The 25265-nt window shown below is 44.1% G+C and overlaps 1 protein-coding gene across 2 annotated transcripts in view; it reads right to left on the bottom strand.

Moving 5' to 3' along the window:
- Positions 1–25265, bottom strand: part of LOC126355814 (DNA-binding protein D-ETS-4) — a 144775-nt gene that overhangs the window by 46084 nt on the left and 73426 nt on the right. The window contains exon 1 of one of the 2 annotated variants that reach the window (XM_050006258.1): positions 8986–9057. The exons of the other annotated variant lie outside the window; for it this stretch is intronic. The gene's annotated coding sequence lies outside the window, so the exon portion shown is untranslated. Of the gene's footprint in view, positions 1–8985; positions 9058–25265 lie in introns of those variants that run through there. 2 annotated transcript variants of the gene reach the window in all.

The following is a 25265-nucleotide window of genomic DNA, read 5'->3' as shown; positions in this document are numbered from 1 at the left end:
GTTTGCAGCAGCATGGACTATCAGCTCGGAGACCGTGGCTGCGGTTACCCTTGACGCTCCATCACAGACAGGAGCGCCTGCGATGGCGTACGCAACGACGAACCTGGGTGCACGAATGGCAAAACGTCATTTTTTCGAATGAATTCAGGTTCTGTTTACAGCATCATGATGGTCGCATCCGTGTTTGGCGACATTGCGGTGAACGCACATTGGAAGCGTGTATTCGTCATCGCCATACTGGCGTATCAACCGGCGTGATGGGATGGGGTGCCATTGGTTACACGTCTCGGTCACCTCTTGTTCGCATTGACGGCACTTTGAATCCTGGACGTTACATTTCAGATGAGTTACGACCCGTGGCTCTACACTTCATTCGATCCCTGCGAAACCCTACATTTAAGCAAGATAATGCACGACCGCATGTTGCAGGCCCTGTACGGGCGTTTCTGGATACAGAAAATGTTCGACTGCTGCCCTGGCCAGCACATTCTCCAGATCTCTCACCAATTGAAAACGTCTGGTCAATGGTGGCCGAGCAACTGGCTCGTCAGAATACGCCAGTCACTACTCTTGATGAACTGTGGTATCGTGTTGAAGCTGGGCAGCTGTACCTGTACACGCCATCCAAGCTCTGACTGAATGTCCAGGCGTACCAAGGTCGTTATTATGGCCAGAGGTGATTGTTCTGGGTACTGATTTCTCAGGATCTATGCACCCAAATTGCGTGAAAATGTAATCACATGTCAGTTCTAGTATAATATATTTGTCCAATGAATACCCGTTTATCATCTGCATTTCTTCTTGGCGTAGCAATTTTAATGGCCAGTTGTGTACATAAATCCACTATAGATAACGATATTACGATTGGAAAAGAATTGTCGAGTTAGTGAATCGTGGCTTCATTGATAATGAGTCGTCCTTTCGTTCAAGGAACTATTAGATAATAATAATAATGAACTAGGATTATTTGATCCACGGTAGTCAGAAAAGGATTCGTAACTGTTCGTTTTGAAAACGAATCTGTTATCAGAGCGACGACTTTCCCTTAACATGATATGACCAAACAAATTCTAGAAGCAGTCACACAGAACATTATAATAATTTCAAGATAGGATTTTTTTATAAACTGACGAAAAGTTACAGGCTGAGTCAACGAGACGGAAGCTGAACAAGCTGTTAACAGCAGCCGCGGCTGCAACAGCGGTTCGAAAATTCGGCAGTGCTGACTGGGTCAGGCGGCAGGGTGACGTAAGACGCGCGGCGAGAGAAACGCAAGGACGACGGCCCCCGAAACCAATTCCGGCTCCGCTCCGAAAGACCACAGGCGGCGCCGCCAATTCAGTGAACCCAGTCTGCCTGGCTGCCTTACTCAAAGGGCGCACTCCATTACGTTCTCGATCCTCATCTCGCTCTAGAGACGCCATGCGGAAGGGGACAATGAGCACAATAAGACAATGGGGAACCGAACAAGACGAGGCGGGGCCGTCGAGTGAACCCACCTGGTGACGACACGATGACTGAATCTCAAGGCAGCAGACTGCGCAGCCACAAGGCACTATGATGGGTTTACTCGCCAGCTGACGGCATTCGACGCGTGATGTCACGCTAATGTACATACCTCCCTATCACCATGACGCACGCAAGTCCCGTGAGAACCCAATCCACTTTCGATTGCATTGCAGCTTCTCCCCTGAGTCATTTCTACACGAGTAAATCTGCGTTCCTTGGCTTCGCCGCAGAAATCAAAAATAGATGAATTTCGCCGACAGTCCCGAATGGTTCTTTCTGATCATATTTTCAGTTCCCTGTATATTTGCCCCATTCTAAAACCATTGGTTAAAGATTTAACCCACATTTGTAGTACTCCCGATTGTTCTGTTCTCTTTCCATACATCTTTGTTGTGTCAGTTCTGTTTCGCAAACTCGTCAGAGAAGCGGCTCCTGAGAATTTTATCAATCACGGAAGAATGCCTGTAATGATAAGAGCAATGGTGTATTTTATCTTGCATGTTATGGGAGGGAGTACCTATTTCACGAGACAAACTAATAAATCACATAGACACCTATGCTCGGGTACAGCTACTGCGAATATAATATATTATGAAGCAATCGCTGCCGGTCCCTGGCACGAATCCGCCCGGCGGATTAGTGTAGAGGTCCGGTGTGCCGACCAGTCTGTGGATGGTTTTTAGGCGGTTTTCCACCTGCCACAGCGAATGCGGGCTGGTGCCCCTTATTCCGCCTCAGTTCCACTATGTCGGCGATTGCTGCGCAAACAGTCTCCACGTACGCGTACACCATCATTACTCTACCACACAAGCATTTGGGGTTACACTCGTCTGGTGTGAGACGTTCCCTGGGGGTTCCACTGGGGGCCGAACTGCACTATAACCCTGGATTCGGTGTGTGGCGGCGGTGGGGTGAGTGGACTGCTGTAGCCTGTTGCGGGGTTGTGAACCACTGAGGGTTACGGCGGGGACGAAGTCTCTCTGTCGTTTCTAGGTCACCAGTTCAATACAATGCAATACAATCACTGTCTGCTGCAAAATAATTCAAAAAATTTGACAGGAAATGGATCCAGCGCTACAATCTGCAAACACACCAGATGTATCGTTTGAATGCTCAAGACATTCCTTGCACAAATATACACAGATAATGCAGCAAGTGCCTTACAGGCTGTTGCCGTTGGAATTCAGCATAGGACATCTGGACTTTTCTTTTGTACCGATCAAGAACGCGCACTTCATTTACGCTTCTCCCATTTGCCTCAAATGATCTACACATAGGCATGTACACTTCATTGTATTTCTAAACAGCTAATGTACGAGTAATTGTGGGTTTTTACGCCCCTTAGCGTCGACGACGTGCAGTTTTTATTTGTATACACAACAATGATGCCAACATTTAAGCTAGCTCATTCTTCCTAGCACTTCCTCAGGAGAACGTAACAGCCATAATAGAAAACGGGCACGCATCTCTGTTAATAATATTCAGTTCACAGAAATATGCGAGTGATTTACACCTGTTCGGTAGAAAAATACTCCGGCGCGCCCGACTAGCCACTAATGGCAATGGAAAATTATATCAGCCCGATCTACTGGAGCTAATTAAGATCGAAATTAAACACGTAGGAACTCCGTGTTACACATCTATTCGATGAGATAAGAGTTGCAAACTTGCGCCTCCTCTATTTAAGAATCTTAAAACTAATGACTAACAGCCCCCCCCCCCTCTCCCCCGCTCTGCATTAGGGCCAGAAAGAAAAGAAAAACAACTGGGATGTCGCCTACAGAAAACAACATTTCCAACCTTTGATCATTTATCAGTTATCATATATATACGAACATTGGAAACTACAATTTTATCATTTTATGTATAAGCTCCAGAGTTTTTAAAAGTTGCATAGAAAGTTTTGACACCATGTCCTGCAATCGCTATTCTCACATTATTGCTACAGTTTAAGACGACATAATTTAATGTGCGCTCTTGTATTTTAAATTTATAGGAACGTGTGATATTTCATCAGCAGCCAAAAGGAACGCAGAAGTGAAGGGAAAATATTCAGTCACATAGCATTAAGCTGTTGAGGGAACGGACATGAATTTTTATTAACGTTTTACGGTGTTTAATACATATTTCTGTGAGAATTCTGCCCTGCAGCTATAGTTATAAAATGCTAATGTCGCAACTGATACTGCAATAGTATTCATAGTTTTTAATCATTTCCTGACTGGAAGAGCAGTGATAACACTGACGATGGCACAGCAGCAAGGAAACAGGTTATGAGACGCGGGAATTTTTTTTAAAATGAAGTGGCCATACCACGCAATACGTTATACCATATGTAAACTATAAGAAGTAAACAGCGAAGGCTCTAAGTCAGACGATTCGACACGCACAGCCTACGCAAACGAGTCCTAATCGGCGTGTCAACAAGCCCAGTACAAACACAAGACTTGTGAGTTGTCCATTACTGCTGTGAAAGGTGAATAACTTAAAAAAAAAATTGGACTGGGACAGAACATAGGTGGTAGCGTATCTTGAGCAACCTATTCACAATTAAGAAGGAATGTTTCACTCCAAAACATAACTATATAAGAATTATAACTTAGCAACAGCAACCAAGCACAAGTAAGTTTCGAATCTTGTCAATGAAAGTCACAGTAACCGGTTTCAGACTTGAAAAATCCACACTCAGAATGAAACAGAAATTTCTGCTGGGGATTCTTCTTAGAGTCTTTCAGTCGTGCGATTCCCTGAGATTAATATTTCAAATTTAAGTACTAACTGAAAATACACTGTAATGGACGCTTTCCTTTTAGATAGCGCCCTGCACTTGATAACTTGCCAATTTATGTCCCTGAACGAAGCAATCGCATGTTAGGGATGCAGAGTTTTAGAATGTTGTCGTGTGCAGCTGAGCAATTAACTGCAATATTCTCTTTTATTGGGCGCTATGTGGCAGCAGGGAAACTGAAAGCATGTGCTCCAGCTCCCAACGATAAACTATAACAAAGAACTCAAAGAGGCTGATGTTCCAAAGACATTACACAATCGAAACTTTCAAAGATAATCGGTGAGATCACAAGTTGTGGCGTCAACAATAAAAACCTTAATAGCAATCACCTGAACGCTAAGTTCTCGAACGCGAAACGAGTTATGGCGGTTTTAAAAAGCTGGTAGCATTTCGTGTGTTACAATCCACACTTTGGCCCTACAGCCGTGTCACAGTAGTAAGTCTTTTTGCCCGTAGCTTAAGGCAAAATAACACCTTAAATTTGATGTCAAATTCACTTCTCATCACCATTAGCACAGCAAATTTGTAAAATCCACAACCTACGGCAACTTCGAAACCTCGTCGATAGACGACTTTGCTAGTGATGCACTGATAACAGTATCACAGCACTGCATCTCCCACTGATAACCGGTCGCACCGGAAATTCAGCCGTCGCTCGTCGCAACGACGCGGGCGGTGTCGATTAATCGCGTGTAGCGATAGGTCGATGCGACGCTCGCACTCACCTGTAGCTGCAGAGGCGCCGCGAGCAAACTGAATGAAGCTAGCGCGCCGTACTACAACCGCCAGTCAATGGGCGACCGTGACGTAGCCGAGACCTCCGCACGCGGCAGCCGCGGTGCTCGCCTGTCACCAGCGCGGGAAAACCTCGCCCTGTCGCCTCGGCGACTTCTATTCTTTCTCGGCTATGGAAATCGCATTATGTCATCGCCAGACAACACTTCCTGGCACGCGCCGGACGTATTTTCCACCTGATCGGCACATAATTACGATCACGAGCGCTGCTGGGAAATTTTTTCGCGGAACGCTCTCGTTTATAGCGACTTCTGGGGTCGCTCTGTGGTGACACCCTAGAACTGTTGACGGAACTCGTGTCAAGACAGTTCCTCGATTGTTACTCATCACTGGAAAGAACTAACGTATTCTATCTGCCTTTCCACTTAAATCGTTCTAGAGTTATTTATAGACTGTATCCCCGTTGCTCAATACTAGTGATCTGCGGGCTTGAGGTTTGTGTCGCTGGTCACTGGAACAGGACGCATTCAAGCTCTTAAGGGAAATCCGTACTCAAACCCTCGGACGTCAATTTTTCCATAGCATTGAAAGATTAAATCAGGATTGGTAGAAGGTGATCGTAATTCTGTGAAGCTTTGGACCCATAAAACATTTAATACATTCATTTTAACACGGATGATTCATGTGTGCCAACTATACCCATACCAGAGAAACTTCCAAGTACGCAAAACGCACTCTATGATTTGTTTCTCGGTTCCGCTACACTGATTTAGCTTTGCCGCCCGTTTCAAGACGCAAATTGTACAGAATCTTCAGAGACCGAGGAGGCTTCTAAAGGTCTGTCAAGTGAGTTACTACTGTTTTACTAGTCCCACAAGCATTGTTAGTTACTTCCAACCTCACACAACCGTATGGAACATTAGTACTGTGTTTCAGTTTTTAATGTTTGTCAGATATGCAAACCATGAGCATCCATAAAACGCTCCACATGAAGGCAGAATGTTCAGAGTTTAACGTTTCGTCGACGACTGTGTAGTTAGAGACGAAACAGAAGCTCTACCTGAACAGCCAATTGGCTATGACATTTTGAACAGTCCCTGCTTTCGGCTAAGTTGATTCATCAATATGATGGAGGACATAACTCAAGAATGCTGAACCATGATTTGAGCTCCATTCTTCCGAAAACCGATTCCAGTGTTTAAAACACTGCACTATCTCGTCAGGTTCTTACATTGTGTGGCAGTGAACAAACTCGTCTCTCATGGCATCTTTGTTGGTTTTACACTGCCCACATTTGGTACTTTCAATCGCTATTCTAATTGGGAACAAACTCCCCAACAGGAATGCAGTCATTCACCGCTGCGCCATATCATTTGATGAATGAAGAAAACTGCAGTGAAAGGATGAACGCAAGAAATCTACGAGATTATAAAGCGTCATTTCATGTCGACCAGTTACGAAAACGAGGAAGTGATAATCAGTTCAAATGGTCCAAATGTAGGACTTAACTTCTGAGAGGTCATCAGTCCCCTAGAACTTAGAACTACTTAAACCTAACTAACCTAAGGACATCACACACATCCATGCCCGAGGCAGGATTCGAACCTGCGACCACAGCGGTCGCGCGGTTCCATCCTGAAACACCTACAACCGCTCGGCCACAGCGGCCGGCTGATAATCGGAATCAGTTATTTGAGCTTGTTCTTCATTTCACTGGTGACAAAATTTAATTCGGTTGCTTTCAAAGGAATAACGTACTATTTGCTGATTTAAGGGATTTCTGGCATGCGACGTCACGGGTGTACAGAAAAAGCTACTTCGCACAAATGATGCTGTGTGTGCCCACATGGGAAAGGAGCTGCAACGAAAAGGTTCCAGTTCATTCCTCGTTGCCTGCTGCCGTCGTGTCAAAAGCGGCGTTAACGTCAAGAATATTCCTGGAAAAGGGAGCTCCAGCTCTGAATGCAAATAACTGTCTACATGTTCCACGAAAAACGGCGTACGTCGCCGCAGTTTATGCTGACAACTCGCGTAAAGAGTCAGAGAGACGGTGAACTTTGCTCTTTCACGAATGCCCTCTAGTTGTGTAGACATGCGGAGGGACACGGCGTTCGTCATTACGTCCACAGGTCAACAACGGGGCTTACTATGGCAGGCGAGTAGTTGTTGCTAAGGTCTGCACCACTGTTGGATTGGTCAGTATTAATGACGGGAGCATTTAGTTAATAACAGGCCACACTGCCGTTCTGAGGGATACCAGACTAAAATGGTGTAGGTCCGATCCTCCAGCCAAGCTTTGAATTGTTTACTTCTTGTTTCACGTGAAGCTGTAGGTCTCATAGTGTGGAGCGGTTGTTAAGTGGAAGGAAGATAGCAAAATGGCCGCTAGAAACAATGCAAAACCTTCGCTTTCTGAGGCGTTCGGATTTTCCTAAACGAAGCAATCAGTGTGCTATTTTGGTTGATTTGGTGGACTCGCAGATTATTAGTCCTTCTCCAGAAAATGACAGTGCATAACCATCATGAACAACATTAAAAAAACTGACATAATATTTCGGAAATTATGAAATCTAAAATATATTTTGCATGCACTCATCTTAACCAATCATAAAATTTTAATTCTCTTGGATGTAATGTCTTTTTTCGGTATAATAGAGCGATTTCGAATAAGTTAACCTATTTTTAATGATGTGTATCGTTATTGGAATGATCGTCTCTTAAGCAAAATTATTTGAAATTCTGGAACATAATGGCTAGCCCAGCTCTTCTGTTGAGTTGAAAACTGGGGCAGTCGTTATGAAATTCACAGCGAGGCGATACGAAAAGGAACTCAAGCCTATAGGACAGGTGATATCAAGAAAAATCTAAAAGTACACGATTGTGAGCTGTATCTGTTAAGATATTATAATAGCCTTGTAGGCATTTCCAGGACCACATTAAACTAGATAAGTAACGCAGTTCCCATTGAAAGAAAAGCATCATTTGTATTTAAAAAAGAGGAAAAGGGCTTCACCCCTATGAATGTGAAAAATTGAACACTGACCTCAATCTCAGCTTCATCGAACGCCTATGGAGAACACCACTTAAGATACAAAATCAAATACACTCAAAAAATTCACAGTACTCTATAAAAGACTCGATGATGCATTCTTTCGATAGCTACAATGTTTATGTTTAGCTGAGCCCAATTATTAGATTTTGGTCTGCGGCAAACTTTTTACCGCTGCCTCTCACGATTTGAAGACAGCAGGTATAATACACGCCGTATGAAGTATACGGCGCTACAAGTTTTCCTCTCAACTGTCGGCTCCGACGGGATTCCCGTCAACCTTGTAACACGGCGCGTCCTCGACTGTCCAGATTTACGGCCCAAAGGGCAGTGTTGCCTTTCCTCTGTTGGCACAAATATTGCGAGACACTCGCTAAGATTATATTCCACACTCAATTCATTTCGTACCACACCGACATTACTTACATTACTGTACGTGTAAGCTGTAACATATCGATATTTGGTTAATAGTTATAATGCGTGCGAAAAGAAACACGTTTCAGAAAGGATATAATCATCATACAGTTTGAATTCTGATATAGAAAGTTTCCACGAAATTCTGTGGTAAAGCTTTATTCGAAACTAAATTCTCAGGTCAACAATATCGAATGTTCTTACGATAAATAAATTCTTCGTCTTAAAATTAAAAGCTATACATCGGAGCTAACAGTTGTTTACACAAATCAGATGATCTTTAAATAAAAAAACTAGCTATATAAGACAATCGCTTTTCTAAATTAAAGCTGTCGCAGTGGTGATTGCCAAAATTTGTAAATGGTGCTATTATAAATACAAAATAAGTCCATGACAACACACTCGATAATACAGGCGTGTCTAAAGGAGGCGTTGGATTAAGCTAATGTAGTATTAACATCGGAGTGCTACATGCTGACAACAAAATTACCTCTCATCCGATGCCGTGCTCGGCAGCCATGCCAGTCGAATTGTGCGCGCGCAGCTGGGCGACTGAACAACTGACAGCATAGGCGCCGCGACCGCGCATGCGCGCGCGGCCTTGAGCGCTGCCAGCGCCACAGGCGGCAGCTCAAGGTACGACGGGTTTGGGTTTTTCTGACTAGGTCTGTTCCTAAATCTGTACGTTCTACGTGCCTCGGTTGTGTAATAACTGACAGTTAGTTGTATCTCAGTAATCGAATGCTCCATGATACTGTAGCTTGCCAGCACAAGCTACGAGCTGCCGCCGTGATCGCGCAGTCGAGGGATTCAGAAAGTAAATAACTGTTTATATTATTCCCATAGCTTATGCGTTTCTTTGTTGAACGCATCATAGTTGAAATATGGAACAACAAGAGGCAGCACATATCCCCTAGTTAATACTCTATTTGCGATGATTGAACCAGTATCGACGGGAGAGGCAACCTTCTGGTTAGCAAAGCTTTTACTTGCAGTGGAAGTATTATATTTACTTTCAACATAAAATGTAATTTCAAAAAAATTCGAGAAAAATAAACCAAGATATCCACTGCATCCGTATTAAATCCGGATGTGACCCTTCATGGATTGTCTGCTCCTTTTTCTTCTTCATCCATCGCAGTTCTGGGAAGTTTCTTCAATAAAACAATATTCCATTAGTATCTCGATGTTGATCGAACAACAGCTGGAAAATTCCGAATCTGTCGACTCAACTCTGTGACAAGTTAACTGAAAGAAAATCGGGAAAAATGATATTTAACTTACCTGTATTATACGGAGGGTTCTTGTGTCTCGCTTGTGGTACACAATTTGTGATCTATTGTGGAGAAAGAACCGTCTTCGCACGGCTGCGAGTTGCACTCAAAATTGATTGCAGGAGTAAAAGAGTAAGAACGAACTGAATTGTGGAACTGGTCCTTCAACAGTGTGATGCCTCGCAAAGGCGGCGAGAGTATTTATGCGTTTCAGCGTCTGTTCTGGATGGTAAATTTACTACTACACCTCGTCTACTCCTGCGAGACAATACCCCTATCCTCAAGCCTGAGAAAATGTTTACATTTCTGAAGGGTCTGTAACCAGAAGACAGACAAGTGATAACAGAGGGCAGCTTAAGCTCTAGATTATTATCTGATATGACGCGCGAACTTCTCAAGAAATGTGCGTCACGTACATCAAGGAGGGACAATGGAAAGTAAAGGGATTATTACAAATTATTTTCTGGTTTACAGCCTCGTAATGTTGTAGTACGTGTGGACGTCGTCTGTACCAGCAAGTGCCAGGAGGGGCCACATCTGCTATAACGGGTTATTTGCAAAGCGGCATAGATAACGAAGGAGATGTCTCGCTTTTCATTCGGACATCCCCACTCAGGCACGTCTGACGTAATTGTTATGGATCACATCGCCAGTTACAAGGAGGACAGTACCTTTCGGACCTCCGAAGACGATACAGCATCTCTGTACACTGTAGGTGTCATTAACATTACATACAGAAGGCAATAATGGACTCAACGCTGCTTCGTAAGGTACGCTTTGGATTTAAGTATCTCATATCTATTAACATTGCATACAAAAGGCAGTAATGGACTCAACGCATCTTCGTAAGGTACGCATTGGATTTAAGTATCACAGGGAATTGATGAATCTGCTCGCTAGCTGAGTGCCTGGCCGACACAAGGACTCAGGTTCGCTCTTCAGTACTGTCAAGTATTTTTCGTTTGGGAGGGGGGGGGGGGGGGCAAAAATAGAACATGGTCCATTCTATCCCATCGTGGCATTCGAAATATGCAGTCGCCGGAAGAGGCGCTTACAACCAGTGAAAATCCTCCCTTGAAGAGCGTTTGGTACAGATGATTTGAGGACTACATGAAGCAGAAGAATCTTTTTGCTGTCGCTGTTTGGCGGCAATGGTTGGAGAGAAGGAACAGTGTCCAGCCGTTGCAAGCAAATACTTTGCGCCTCTCGAAGAACTATACAGTCTCCAGAAATCAACCAAACAACTCTTGTTCTGGTAGAGCTACGTTCGAAGCTTCATCTGGCCAACCTGATTTAGGATTTTTGTGATTTCTCTAAGTCATTTGAGGCGACTGCCAGGATGGTCACTTGAAATAAAACTATTCCCTTATGGTCCCGCCGTCTTTAATGACCTCGATATCGACAGAATATTAATTCTGCTCCTTTTAGCACGGTCCATCCCGAGCCATACTGAAGGTTCTCAATAGACGGACACATCAGCCAAAAAGAGTATTACGCCTGGACTCCACAAGATATAGCTGGGTGGTCTAGATTTAATCTGGAAGCAAGTGCACAATTTAATGTTCAATAACTACACGTCGCGTAGGGTCGACTCCTTGCCATACCAAACCTAGTGATTGAAAAGTTTTGAATCAGCGGAAGACGAAAACATCTGCTCAGCGCGCTATAAAGACGCCCTCCTTAGTGCGCCTCAGCAACAAAGTGAAAACCGTTTGGCGTTTGAGGATTTCCCGAAGTATGATTATAGCGTAGGCGCTTAGGGTTCCTTAGGTCTGTCTCCCGGAGGAGGTAGCATTTTACAGCGCTGGCAACGAAGTGTAATGGCAAGTGGGTATGGATCCAGTCTGTCTCCAGCAATCAAACATGGGCAGTCCAGTAGCGAGACTGAAATATGGGAGGAAATTATTGACAGTGTTCACGTAGCATCGGGAAGGGTATCACAGATAAACTCATCAGTATCCTTAAATGTCACTCTCACAATTTTGTTGTAGGCTCTTTGTATTTATGTACACGCTAAGAGAATTATGACATTTTCAGTGTGTACAGTTTATTGTTAATGAAGACTACAGCTGAAAGCCTTCATAAACCTAAACATCAGCCACTTACTATAAAGCAACAATTCTGAAGACTTAATAAGCGAATTTTGTTTCCGGGATATCTCACACAAATTGCTTGTAGCTGATGCACCCTTTATCAGCATTCAGAGATATCTTACAGATCTGGGCTTAGTTTATACCGTCTGTACACCGCTGGCTAAAAATTCTCCTGCTACATGTGCTGACTCTCAGTTTCCCAAATCAGCTTTATGACTGCCTGCCTCCGGCTACCGTCGCTTCCGCTGTAGCACTGAACGTATGGGATGCGAAGTTAGTTTTATCGACACTGCAAGTTGCATGTGGATTACAAGAACCGCAGATAGCAACCGCTATTTCCAAGATGCTGTAGCGGGCGGATACACGCTTCTGCTTCAGGGAATACGTAGTTCTATATTCAAATAAGACACATTTGGCCGCATCTCTGTTGGAAGGTCCAAGCTTTGTCCAGACGGTAGCATAGATATACTCTGCTGTTCTCCGACTGGATATCATCGAAGATGATCGTTCGAAAACTGTCCTATCAGCTACCTCTAATAGAAACCTATGGTCTAGAAATAATATGTCAGATAACAAAGAAATGCATACAACGATACATTGATACTGTTCATGAAATTTTCATCACAATTTTAGCAGAAGGTCCTTGCTGAAGGTTCTGACTTCTCCGTCTCTTAACAGTGCGGGCACGTGTACGTGTGTGTGACCTCGTTGTCGAATGTGAACTTTAAGCTCGGCAGGCTGTTCAAAGAATAGCTTATTTAATGGGACTGATTTCATCCTCCTCGTTCCCTTCATCGCCAAAATGAATCATAACAATACAAACACTATATTGGCCGGCGATTCTTCGCACCTATCCATAGCATGTACAGTCCCATTCCCGACACACTATGTTAATGGGAGAAGGTTCACTATATAACCACTAATTCCAGTTCCCATGAAAACCAAGCTAACGCGCAGAGATTCATGCTAATTACCAAGTAGAAATTCCAGCGGCACTTAACCTACATTATAACATGTCTTACACATTCTAATTTTCATCTGTTCCTGTATCTCTCTCCCCAACACCGTCTGCCCCCCCCCCTCCCTCTCTCTCTCTCTCTCTCTCTCTCTTTCTTTCTTTCTTTCTTTTCCCCAGTGACATTAATAATTCATAAGTGCCGTGCGCATTTCACACTAATCTACTCCTTCTTCTGGTGAGGATATTCTGAGTCTTTATCTCGCGTAGTATGCCTGATACCACTTCATTTCGTACTTTATTTTTTCATTTTCGATAAATTATAAGGTTAAGAGAAACGTCTGTAGATATTAGCTTAATTTTTAGGTCAATTGTCACGAAAAACACGTCAGTGATGTATCATTTTCGTAATTGTACGTTGTGGACAAGCAGCTCTTTGTAGTCGTATACACTGTCATTTTTGTGCATATGTACAAGATCCGCATTTTACTGGCGTCTTCCGCATTTTATTGGTGTCCTCTTAGATTCTAATGTCTTCATAACGGCAGTCACAATCTTATGGTTATTTTCTACGTCAAGCATTTATTGAGGCGTACCATATTTCTTAGCACTTTTTTACGTGTATAAAACGATCTGAGGCCCTACCAACTTGTGAATAATCTAGTATCTTTTGTTTTGGCGAGATAAAGAAACAGAATATCATTGTTTGTCTTATTTAATCCGTTACGATTATGAGTTTAAATGTATTATGAAATTTACAATAAACCAACACAGAATGCTTTCCTATGTCAAACCAAAAAGCGTCTGGTTGTAATAAAAGGACCTTGGAACAATTTCATGTAAATGATTTCCTTAGCCTTATCGCTCAGCATATAGTACAGTCTAAATAGATGGTAGTTATAATTAAACTTTCGCTACTTGAGAAGTCCCCCATGCAAAACGAGTGATGGCAGGACAATGAAACTTCGTGGAATCATTTGTAAGGACTTGCGGGAAAGATATAACGAACAAACTATCGAAAGAAGCATATTTTGATTTCCACACCAGAGGATAACATTTGTTAATTACGTACCGTGTTTACGTTCCGTGTTACAAACGTTGCTAAATGTGATGACCATCGACCATCTGTATCCACAAGAACCTAGAACTGCGACAGAGGATAGCCGCGTGATCAGAGGCGCCTTGCCACGGTTCGCGCGGCTCCCCCTGTCGGATGTTCGAGTCCTCCCTCGGGCATTGGTCTGAGTGTGTGTTGTCCTTAGTTTAAATTACATTGAGTAGTGTGTAAGCCGAGGGATCGATGACTTCAGCAGTTTGGTCCCATAGGAACATACCACAAATTTCCCAACATATTATACCATTCCCCAATTGTTCGCAGCACTTGTCCATCGGTGGAACACGGAATTTTCAGTTGTCGTGACATGGCTCGTGCACTGTTTGAACACTGCACATTGCGTCCAGCATGCTTAGCCGTGGGAACAGTAATTTCTTCCACAATCTGTGGCCGCGCTGAGCGGTCTGGGGCGCTGCAGTCATGGACTGTGCGGCTCGTCCAGGCGGAGGTTCGAGTCCTCCCTCGGGCATGGGTGAGTGTGTTTGTCTTTAGGATAATTTAGGTTAAGTAGTGTGTAAGCTTAGGGATTCATGACGTTAGTAGTTAAGTCCCATAGGATTTCACACACACAATTTGTGGCGCAATTGGCCGTCGGCCTCTCCCAGGAGCAATTCGCGCATTTTCAGTTAATTCGAAAACGAACACTGTTCTTCAATCCAGATGTGGAGGACGACTTCTCCGCATTCCTTCAGTGCGTCGTTGCTCGCAAAGAACTGCAGCTCTTTTGCTATTGTTTACATCTTTACGAGTAACGCCCTGCTCACCTTGCCCAGACCCATGTTGACTGTCTGCAACTGTAGTGCACACTGCTGCTTGCATTTCAGCCCTACGTCGCCGTGCCAGTACGACCGCCCAACGACACAAACACAACTAACAACACAAAGCCTGCAGCGCATAGTCTGAAAATCATTCCTATACAGTTTGGTACCTACGCAGTAAACAGTTTTCTCTCTACACTGGCTCAAGTAGCAAAAGTTTAATTGTAACCCCTCTGTATTTCGACAGACTTTATTTGGGTTCTTACGCTCTTCGGCTTCGGCATAAAACGTGTATGCTGCAAAATTGACGAGTTTGTGGTGTGCTTTCCTATTTATTTTTTCCTCCCCGCGACGCCGGGTGCAGCTGAGAGCGTCAACTCAACAAGTGGCCACAAAAATCAGCGAAGAGAACCAGTCTGTGGCGTCGCGGATCGAGAACGTGCGACTTTTCGCACAGGGCGTTGTTACTGGAGCGGTGGCACGTTCCAGCCGTTCTTTGCCCAGCATGCGACTGCCCAAGGACCGGTAAACAGAGCCGGCGTCGCAGGGCAGCAATCACTGGTCATAGTAATTACACCTCCGGCAACCTGCCCAGGGACGCGGAGCGCGGCTTAAAGAGCCCGTAATTGTTTCTGTGCCGGCCTGCACTGTGGGAAAGAAGGCTGGCCGGCGCACCTTTGGCGAGCAACTTCTTTTTCTCTCACCCCCACTTCGGTTTTGTCATTGAAACGATATGTAGGCCCGCGCGCCTTGACACCTGCCAGTCTCGAAGTATGTCCTTACGAGCGAGAAGGTATTTCTGAACATACAGCATGAAATTCCGATGTAATATATCTACGTCGCTAACCTGCTTTTGTCCTTCGGTCGGCACATAACTTCCCACGGCTCCACCTGTGTGCATAAATTTCGTAAGAATTATTCACGGTTGTTTCTGTAACGTATTCGTGGTAAGAAAGGTTCATATCGAGAATTACCAGTATAGTACGTAATTACAGTTTCGTGATGTCAGAGTGCCTAGAGACCAACACGTTGAGAGGAAATAAGCTGCCTTGGCTTAGTACCACTAAAGCAGAAGAATTATACAAAGTTTTAGTTTTATATATTTTTTATTGTAGAGTTTTCTGACTGGTTTGCTACGGGCCGCAACAATTTCCTCTTCTGTTCCAATCTCTTCGTCACAGAGAAGCATTTAACGTTCACAGTTATTTGTGGTATATATATTCCAATGCCTGTCTAACCTACAATTTTTGCCCCCTTCGACACTCACTAGAACCATGAAAATCATTCCCTGGTGTCTTAACACGTGACCGATCATCTTGTCCGTTCGTCTAACTCTTATTTTTCACGTACTCCTTTCCTCGCCAATTCTGCAGAGAACCACGTCATTCCTTATTCACTTAATTGTGAAAAGTCTTCTTTCTCTAACTCCATATCTGAAACGCTTCAGTTTTCTTCTTTACAGTTTTAAATACGTATCCTTATAAAGAAAACATTGATAATATCTACATAAATGCAAATGAGTATCTCTCCGCAATACTGTATACGGTATCCACTGTTTAACCACCATACCCCATATTTCGTTTACGAACACGTTTACCTTATGTCAATGGCGGGCACTATTGACTCAGCGTCATTTACATCTACATCTACATCTACATGGATACTCTTCAAATCACATGAAAGTGCCTGGCAGAGAGTCCACCGAACCACCTCCACAAATTTTTATTATTCCAATCTCGTACAGCGCGCGGAAGAAACGAACACCTGTATCTTTCCGTGCAACGTATGATTTCTCTTATTTTTATTATGGTAATCGTTTCTGCCTTTGTAGGTCTACCTCAACAAAATATTTTCGCATTCGTAGGAGAAAGTTGGTAACTGGAATTTCGGGAGAAGATTCCGTCGCAACGAAAAACGCCTTTCTTTTAATGATGTCCAGCCCAAATCCTGTATCATTTCTGTGACACTCTCTCCCATCTTACGCGATAATTCTTTGAACTTTTTCGATGTACTCCGTCAGTCCTACCTGGTAAGGATCCCACACTGCGCAGCAGTATTCTAAAAGAGGACGGACAAGCGTAGTGTAGGCAATCTCCTTAGTAGGTCTGTTACATCTTCCAAGTGTCCTGCCAATAAAACGCAGTCTTTGGTTTGCCTTCCCCACAACATTTTCTATGTGTTCTTTACCATTTAAGATGTCTGTAATTGTAATTCCTAGGTATTAAGTTGAATGTGCGGCCTTTGGATTTGACTGATTTATCGTGTAACCAAAGTTTAAAGAACTCCTTTTAGCACTCATGTGGATGACCTCACACTTTTCGTTATTTAGCGTCAATTGCCAATTTTCGCATCATACAGATATATTTTTTAAATCTTTCTGCAATTTGTTTTGATCTTCTTATGACTACTAGCCGATAAACGACAGCGTCATCTGCAAATAATCTAAGACGGCTGCTCAGATTGTCCTCAAATGGTTTATACAGAAAAGGAACAGCATAGGGCCTATGACACTACCTTGTGGAACGCCAGAAATCACTTCTGTTTTAGTCGACGACTTTTCGTCAATTACTAGGAACTGTGATCTCTCTGACAATAAAACACTAATCCTGTCACATAACTGAGACGATATTCCATAAGCACGCAATTTCACTACGAGCCGCTTGTGTGGTTCAAGTGGCTCTGAGCGCGGTGGGACTTAACTTCTGGGTTCATCAGTCCCCTAGAACTTAGAACTACTTAAACCTAACTAACCTAAGGACATCACACACAACCCTGGCCGAGGCAGGATTCGAACCTGCGACCTGAGCGGTCGCGCGGTTCGAGACTGTAGCGCCTAGAACCCAGGCCGGCCCGCTTGTGTGGTGCAGTGTCAAAAGCCTTCCCGAAATCGAGAAATAGCCTACGGAATCAATTTGAAATCCCTTGTCTATAGCACTCAGCACTTCGTGCCGAGTAAATAGCTAGTTGTGTTTCACAAGAACGATGTTTTCTAAATCTGAGTTGACTGTGTGTCAATAGACCATAAGAAAACTGTACTTGGCATAGACAAACCAATAATCGCACTTGTGATTCGGTTGTTCATCGCTGGCGGGGTCGTTAAGGTAGGAGGACAGGTAGAGTTAGCCAAGTACTGATGCGATCTCTCTGAAAATAGTATCCCAGAATTCGACAGAGTGATAAAGGACTATTTGAACCTCACTTCTCCTGGTAAACGTTTGTTACTCACCACATTTGTGCGTTCGATTGTTATGAGTGATTGTTTAGTGCTTTGGTAGTATTGTTACGAATCGTCATGGAAAGGATAGAAGACCGAGAAACCTCCTAAAGAGTACCAAAAGGTTGGAGAAACTGAACGTCCACTGTAGATAGACGTACCATAGTCAACAGTGTGGCATGCTGTCTCTCCATGAGATGTTACGAATTTACTAGAATCCTTACTTCAGGGATTAGGCTTTTAAGCCTTTACCGCCTTCACAAGTTACTTCCACCTCTTTTTAGGTCTTCTAATGTTTCTACCCGCACACGGTTTACAATTTAAAGCTATTTTCGGAAGTTTTAAGTGTCCGTCCATATATATATATATATATATATATATATATATATATATATATATATATATATATATATATATATATATATATATATATCTTCCTTTCGCTGCCACATCCTTATAAGAGGAATGAGAGAACTGCATTCTCGTATCCTGCCGGATTTTGTTCTTGAACGTGTTATGGATACTGCCACGTATATTTATGTACAAATCTTAGATCGCTCTTAGTATTATATTCAATTTGACTTCTCAAATAGCTGTATGGTGATACTTTCTCTAAGATCATGTAATCTAAAACAATTTCACTTCCAACTGGATATTTACCGCAGAACGCCATAATAAATTTAATAAATTTTGACAAGGTATTCCTTTTGTAAATGCTAGAGCGCTTACTGTAAGCCTCCTTCTGATTCCTAAGTATTAAGACGTAGTCTGCAGATAGACAAATATTTAAAACTTTTTCTTTAGATATTTCAGCAGCAGTATCTAGGTGATTCAAAACTTCATCAAATTATGGATGATGTCATTTATACATTACTTGAGAGGAGTTGGTAACACTGGGCAACGTTGTCGTGTGCCTATATTTGTTAAAATTTCATCGGTCTGTGTTCCTCTTCTGTTTATAATAGTATGTAAGGCTGTGGCTCCGTAAACTTTCCCGGCGTAATAATTCGTTGTATTCAAATCGGGTCTCCAGCCGGAACATCTCGTCATCTGGACACAATATTTCGGCGATCCAACTGAAAATTCCCACGAGATAGTGCGACGGCCTACTCACCTGAAGATGGCGGTCAGGTGGACCGCCGAAATATTGTGTCCAGATGACGATATGTTCCCGCTGAAGATCCGATATGAGTACAAAGTATGTAAGACTTGTGGCTTATATCAATTTGCCAGAATATCCATTACTTCCTAATAATGACTACAATTGTTTGCTATTACCACTGTCGAATAGTTTTACGAAGTCTATAAATACAAATACTATGTGCTTTTCCGAGTTAAATTAACTTCTTTTCTCTAAGATCTGCTGTAAAATAAATATGTCTGTAGTTGATCTCCTTGTCCAGTGATTTATTTTGGAGAATTTAATCTAGGATTCTGGAGCAGAGTGTACAGATCACGAATTGTACGTCTCCCTCACTCCTCTTAAATCCTTGGAAAGAAATTACACCTACTAGTAACTGTCCACAGCGACCTAAAATGTACTGATTACATAAAAGTAACTATGAAAAGCAGGTGCCAGGCTTAGATTTATTGGAAGAATCATAAGGAAGTGTAATCCATCCACGAAAAAAGTAACTTACGAAACAAACGCAGGACCGATACTAGAGTACTGGTCATCATCAGTATGGGACCCTTACCAAGTCGATTGAAAAGAAGAAAGGGAGAAGATCGAAGGGACCAGCACTTTGCGTCACAGAATGCTTTAGTAAGTGCAACGCGTCACGTAAACAAACAGGCTTTGTGTGGCACGGAGAGATTTAGTGTTGAACTTTCGAGAGCGGACGTTCTTAGAAGAGTCCGGATGCGCCGCGCGGGATTAGCCGAGCAGTCTGCGGCGCTGCAGCCAAGACCTGTGCGGCTGGTTCCGGCGGAGGTTCGAGTCCTCCTCGGGCATGGGTACGTGTGTTTGTCCTTAGGATAATTTAGGTTAAGTAGTGTGTAAGCTTAGGGACTGATGAATGACTAGTTAAGTCCCATAGTTCAAATGTGTCTGAAATCTTATGGGACTTAACTGCTAAGGTCATCAGTCCCTAAGCTTACACACTACCTAACCTAAATTATCCTAAGGACAAACACACGTACCCATGCCCGAGGAGGACTCGAACCTCCGCCGGTATCAGCCGCACAGTCCATGACTGCAGCGTTTCAGACCACTCGGCTAATCCCGCGCGGCTAAGTCCCAAAGTGCTCAGAGCCATTTGAACCCTTTTTTGATTACGATCAAATATAAGAATATTTTAATGTAACAATAATTCTTTTACATTAGTGTACAGTATATTGCCTCGGGATAACAGCCAAGAAATTCCAATGTAGAAAAGTGTTGATGATGCATAGCGAAAAAATGGCTCTGAGCACTATGGGACTTAATTTCTGAGGTCATCAGTGCCCCAGAACTTAGAACTACTTAAACCCAACCAAGCTAAGGACATCACACACATCCATACCCGAGGCAGGATTCGAACCTGAGACCGTAGCAGCAGCGTGGTTCCGGACTGAAGCGCCTAGAACCACTCGGCCACATCGGGTGACAGCATTCTGTACGCCGTCTCTTTTATACATGAGCTACACTTTCCTACTGTTCTCCCAATAAAACGAAGTCGAGCACTGACCTTCCCTAGTGTCAACCTGACGTGCTCATTTCATTTGATATCGCTCTGCATCGTCACGGCTAGATATTTAATCCATGTGACTCTCAAGGAGCACACTACTAATCCTGTACACAAGCGTTTTAGGATTGGTTTTCCTGCTTATCCGCATTAACTTACATTTTTATACATTTGGAACAAGCCGCCAATTATCACACCAACTGGGAATACTGTCCGTCACGCTGTAACCTGCATTCACCCAACGATGACATCTTCCCGGACATCACAGCGTCATAAGAAAACAGCCGTAAATTGCTGTTCACTACGTCCGTCTGATCATTTACGTATACAGAGAATAATTCCTTTGTATCTGTCCTTGGCATCAGTCTTGCGGTAGAGTTCTCGCTTCCCGCGCACGGGGTCCCGAGTTCGATTCCCGGCGGGGTTAGGGATTTTCCCTGCCTCGAGATGACTGGGTGTTGTTGTGTTATCTTCATCATCATCATTCATCCCCATGGCGGTCGGAGAAAGGCAATGGCAAACCACCTGCGCTAGGACCTTGCCTAATCAGCGGTGCGGGTCTCCTGCATGGTCAAAAATGGTTCAAATGGCTCTGAGCACTATGGACTTAACTTCTGAGGGCACCAGTTCCCTAGAACTTAGAACTACTTAAACCTAACTAACCTAACGACATCACGCACATCCGTGCCCGAGGCAGGATTCGAACCTGCGACCGTAGCGGTCACGCGGTTCCACACTGTAGCGCCTAGAACCGCTCGGTCACACCGGCCGGCCCTGCATCGTCCCCTACGCTCGTTGGAGTATGGGAGCTCATCATCATCTCGTATCCGTCCTTACTCAACTTCTTGTGGTCTGCTGGTTCTACCTGTAGACTCACGAACCGTGTCAGGTCTGTTGTGGACAGCGGGTAGGTCAGCTTTTGCTTGTGCGCCTTTACCTGGCTGTAATGTTACAGGTCAGGCCGCAGTACCGCCTATGTCAGCAGACCCTCACTAAAAAGTAACTTGTAATCTGAGAAGTTAACTAATACACTGAAGGCGGCGGCGAATATCGTCTACCACGCTCCGTAAGGTAGCTTGCGGAGTAGTACAGGAGGAGATGTAGATTTTTTCCGCCGTCGGGATTCGACCGAATTAGTTTGGGGTAGTGCGCTACCGCGCAACCGAATGTTACGTCGGTCACGGGCGCGAGTTTACTTGAAGATGCTGGGAGCAGTAACGGAACTGCGTCTGGAACGCGTGTCTTCACTGGGGCGACAGCAGATCGCAGTAGTCAGCCGGCAGCGGAGGCTTTCCGGTAATCCCGTCACCATTGTTCCCTTGTTACTGAGCCTTGGGGCTCTGAAATGCCGATTTCGCGGCCCTTAGTCACGCTTGGCACGGGGCCCGGGCCGACGGTCATCGTGCCAGTGTGCTACCAGACCTCAGACCTCCCTCTCCCCTCCAGTGTGCTACCAGACCTCAGACCTCCCTCTCCCCTCCAGTGTGCTACCAGACCTCAGAGCTCAGACCTCCCTCTCCCCTCCAGCTGGGCCGCCGACGTCTCCGGAACCAGTCACGCACTGCGCCGATGATGAACGCGGAGGTGTCGCTGCGTTAAGTAGCCGGGATAAGCCAGTGCTCCACGTTCCCCATCCTGGAGAAAAAAACCACTTTTAAGGTCACTATCAGTTTAACATCTGCCGACAAACGAACGCAGTGAGCACAGAACGTTTCAGCAACGAACTGCCATCACCAGGGATTTTGCTCCGTTAAACCAACACCTACATCTATTCTCCGCGAGCCAGCTGGTGTTTGGCGGAGGGTACTTTGTGTACAACTCTCACTCTACCCCCCCCCCCCTTTCCTTTTCCAATCACAAAAATGGGCGGGAAGAATTATTGTTGATAAGCTTCCGCGAGCTCGAATCTCTACATCTACATCTACATTTATATTCCGCAAGCCACCCAACCGTGTGTGGCGGAGGGCACTTCACGTGCCACTGTCATTACCTCCCTTTCCTGTTCCAGTCACGTATGGTTCGCGGGAAGAACGACTGTCGGAAAGCCTCCGTGCGCGCTCGAATCTCTGTAATTTTACATTCGTGATCTCCTCGGGAGGTATAAGTAGGGGGAAGCAATATATTCGATACCTCATCCAGAAATGCACCCTCTCGAAACCTGGCGAGCAAGCTACACCACGATGCAGAGCGCCTCTCTTGCAGAGTCTGCCACTTGAGTTTGTTAAACATCTCCGTAAAGCTATCACGGTTACCATATAACCCTGTGACGAAACGCGCCGCTCTTCTTTGGATCTTCTCTATTTCCTGCGTCGACCCGATCTGGTACGGATCCCACACTGACGACCAATACTCAAGTATAGGTCGAACGAATGTTTTGTAAGCCACCTCCTCTGTCGATGGACTACATTTTCTAAGGACTCTCCCAATGAATCTCAACCTGGTACCTGCCTTACCAACAATTAATTTTATATGATCATTCCACTTCAAATCGTTCCGTACGCATACTCCCAGATATTTTACAGAAGGAACTGCTACCAGTGTTTGTTCCGCTATCATATAATCATACAATAAAGTATAATCTCTCCGATTATACTTTCAAGATCTGTTTGTGAGTTCTACGTAGGAGGAACTCATCTAGGAACATGTTATTGTTGTTGTTGTTGTCTTCAGTCCAGAGACTGGTTTGATGCAGCTCTCCATGCTTCTCTATCCTGTGCAAGTTTCTTCATCTCCCAGTACCTACTGCAACCTACATCCTTCTGAATCTGCTTAGTGTATTCAACTCTTGGTCTCCCTCTACGATTTTTACCCTCCACGCTGCCCTCCAATCCTAAATCGGTGATCCCTTGATACCTCAGAACATGCCCTACCAGCCGATCCCTTCTTCTAGACAAGTTGTGCCACAAATTTCTCTTCTCCCCAATTCTATTCAATACTTCCTCATTAGTTATGTGATCTACCCATCTAATCTTCAGCACACGGGAGAGGTATCTGTTGCGAGGCCAAAAAAACGTGTCGTTCCTGAAGAGGGGCAGCAGCCTTTTCAGTTGTTGCAGGGGCAACAGTCTGGATGATTGACTGATCTGGCCTTATAACACTAACCAAAACGGCCTTGCTTTGCTGATACTGCGAACGGCTGAAAGCAAGGGGAAACTACAACCGCAATTTTTCCCGACGACATGCAGCTTCACTGTATGGTTAAATGATGATGGCTCTAGGAACATACGCTCTTCCAATTTCGACAGTTAGCCTCACTGTGATACGCAACATCTCTCTTGTAGAGTCTGCCACCAGAGGTGGATGAGCATCTGCGTGACATTTTCGCCCTTAGTAATTTTAAAACTAGTAGTATTTCGTTTTATCGTCATGATATTTGTATTCCAAATGTTGCAAAACTGTTCATTTGCGATAATGATTACATTATTGTACACAGGGAAATCAACAATCTGGTGATAATTTCGCTGAGTTGCCGAAACCCATCGTCTCATTTCCTGTAGTATATCGTGAGGTTGTAATAATGAAAAACTATACTGAAATGCAGGCGGATCTGCAACGAGTTGACGCATGGTGCAGGGAATGGCCACTGCATCTCAATGTAGACAAGTGTAATGTGCTGCGAATACATAGGAAGAAAGACCCTTTATCATTTAGCTACAATATAGCAGGTCAGCAACCGGAAGCAGTTAATTCCATACATTATCTGGTAATAGGAAGTACGAGTGATTTAAAATGGGATGATCATATAAAATTAATCGTCGGTAAAGCGGATGCCAGACTGAGATTCATTGGAAGAATCCTCAGGAAATGCAGTCCCAAAACAAAGGAAGTAGGTTACAGTACACTTGTTCGCCCACTGCTTGAATACTGCTCACCGGTGTGGGATCCGGACGAGATAGGGTTGATAGAAAAGAGAGAGAAGACCCAACGGGGAGCAGCACGCTTCCTTACAGGATCATTTAGTAATCGCGAAAACATTACGGAGATGATAGATGAAATCCAGTGGAAGACTCTGCAGGAGAGACGCTCAGTAGCTCGGTTCGGGCCTTTTTTGAAGTTTCGAGAACATACATTGACCGAGGACGGAATATGGTTGTAGATGTAGATGTACTTAAATACGTATTGACTCAAACACAAATTGCGTCTGTCTTGCGCCAAATGAACCAAAGCCTTATTTTTTATCCTCCTGTGTTCCAAAATTCTTTCCTCTAAAGTCTAAACCTTAAGATAGTTCCTTTTTCATTTGAAGATCAAACAGTACCATGAACACTTCTATTTCTATTCTACTATACGCTATTCTACTAAACGCGAATCGCCGTTCCAAACCTCCTTCAGCGATGTGCTGTTGCGTAACTGAGGTACAGCAACCGGGGAGCGTGCGCTGAACGCAATTTTCGTGGAGGCACACTTTTATGATAGGCTAACGAAATGAGGAATAGAAAAGAATAAAGGAATCCTTTGAGATCTACCTTTGTTTGGTACGCAGAGAAAGTGGCCCATAGCTGTTGCAATCGGTCGTTAATATATGGATATTGGCAATCGGACGTAGTTGACGTACAAGGTGGCCCCAAATGCTCTATTGTGCACTGATATGAGAATCTTGTTTTCGGCTACTAGAAGGAGCCACTCCCAGAATGCTAAGTGAACCAGTGCAACCGAGAGTGAAAGGAGTATATTTTATTTTGTTGTTTTGTTACGG

This window comes from Schistocerca gregaria, chromosome 3, assembly GCF_023897955.1.
Source record: "Schistocerca gregaria isolate iqSchGreg1 chromosome 3, iqSchGreg1.2, whole genome shotgun sequence".
Classification (NCBI taxonomy): Eukaryota; Metazoa; Arthropoda; class Insecta; order Orthoptera; family Acrididae; genus Schistocerca; species Schistocerca gregaria.
The sequence above is the reverse complement of the archived record's forward strand: the minus strand, read 5'-3'. Positions and strand labels throughout refer to the sequence as shown.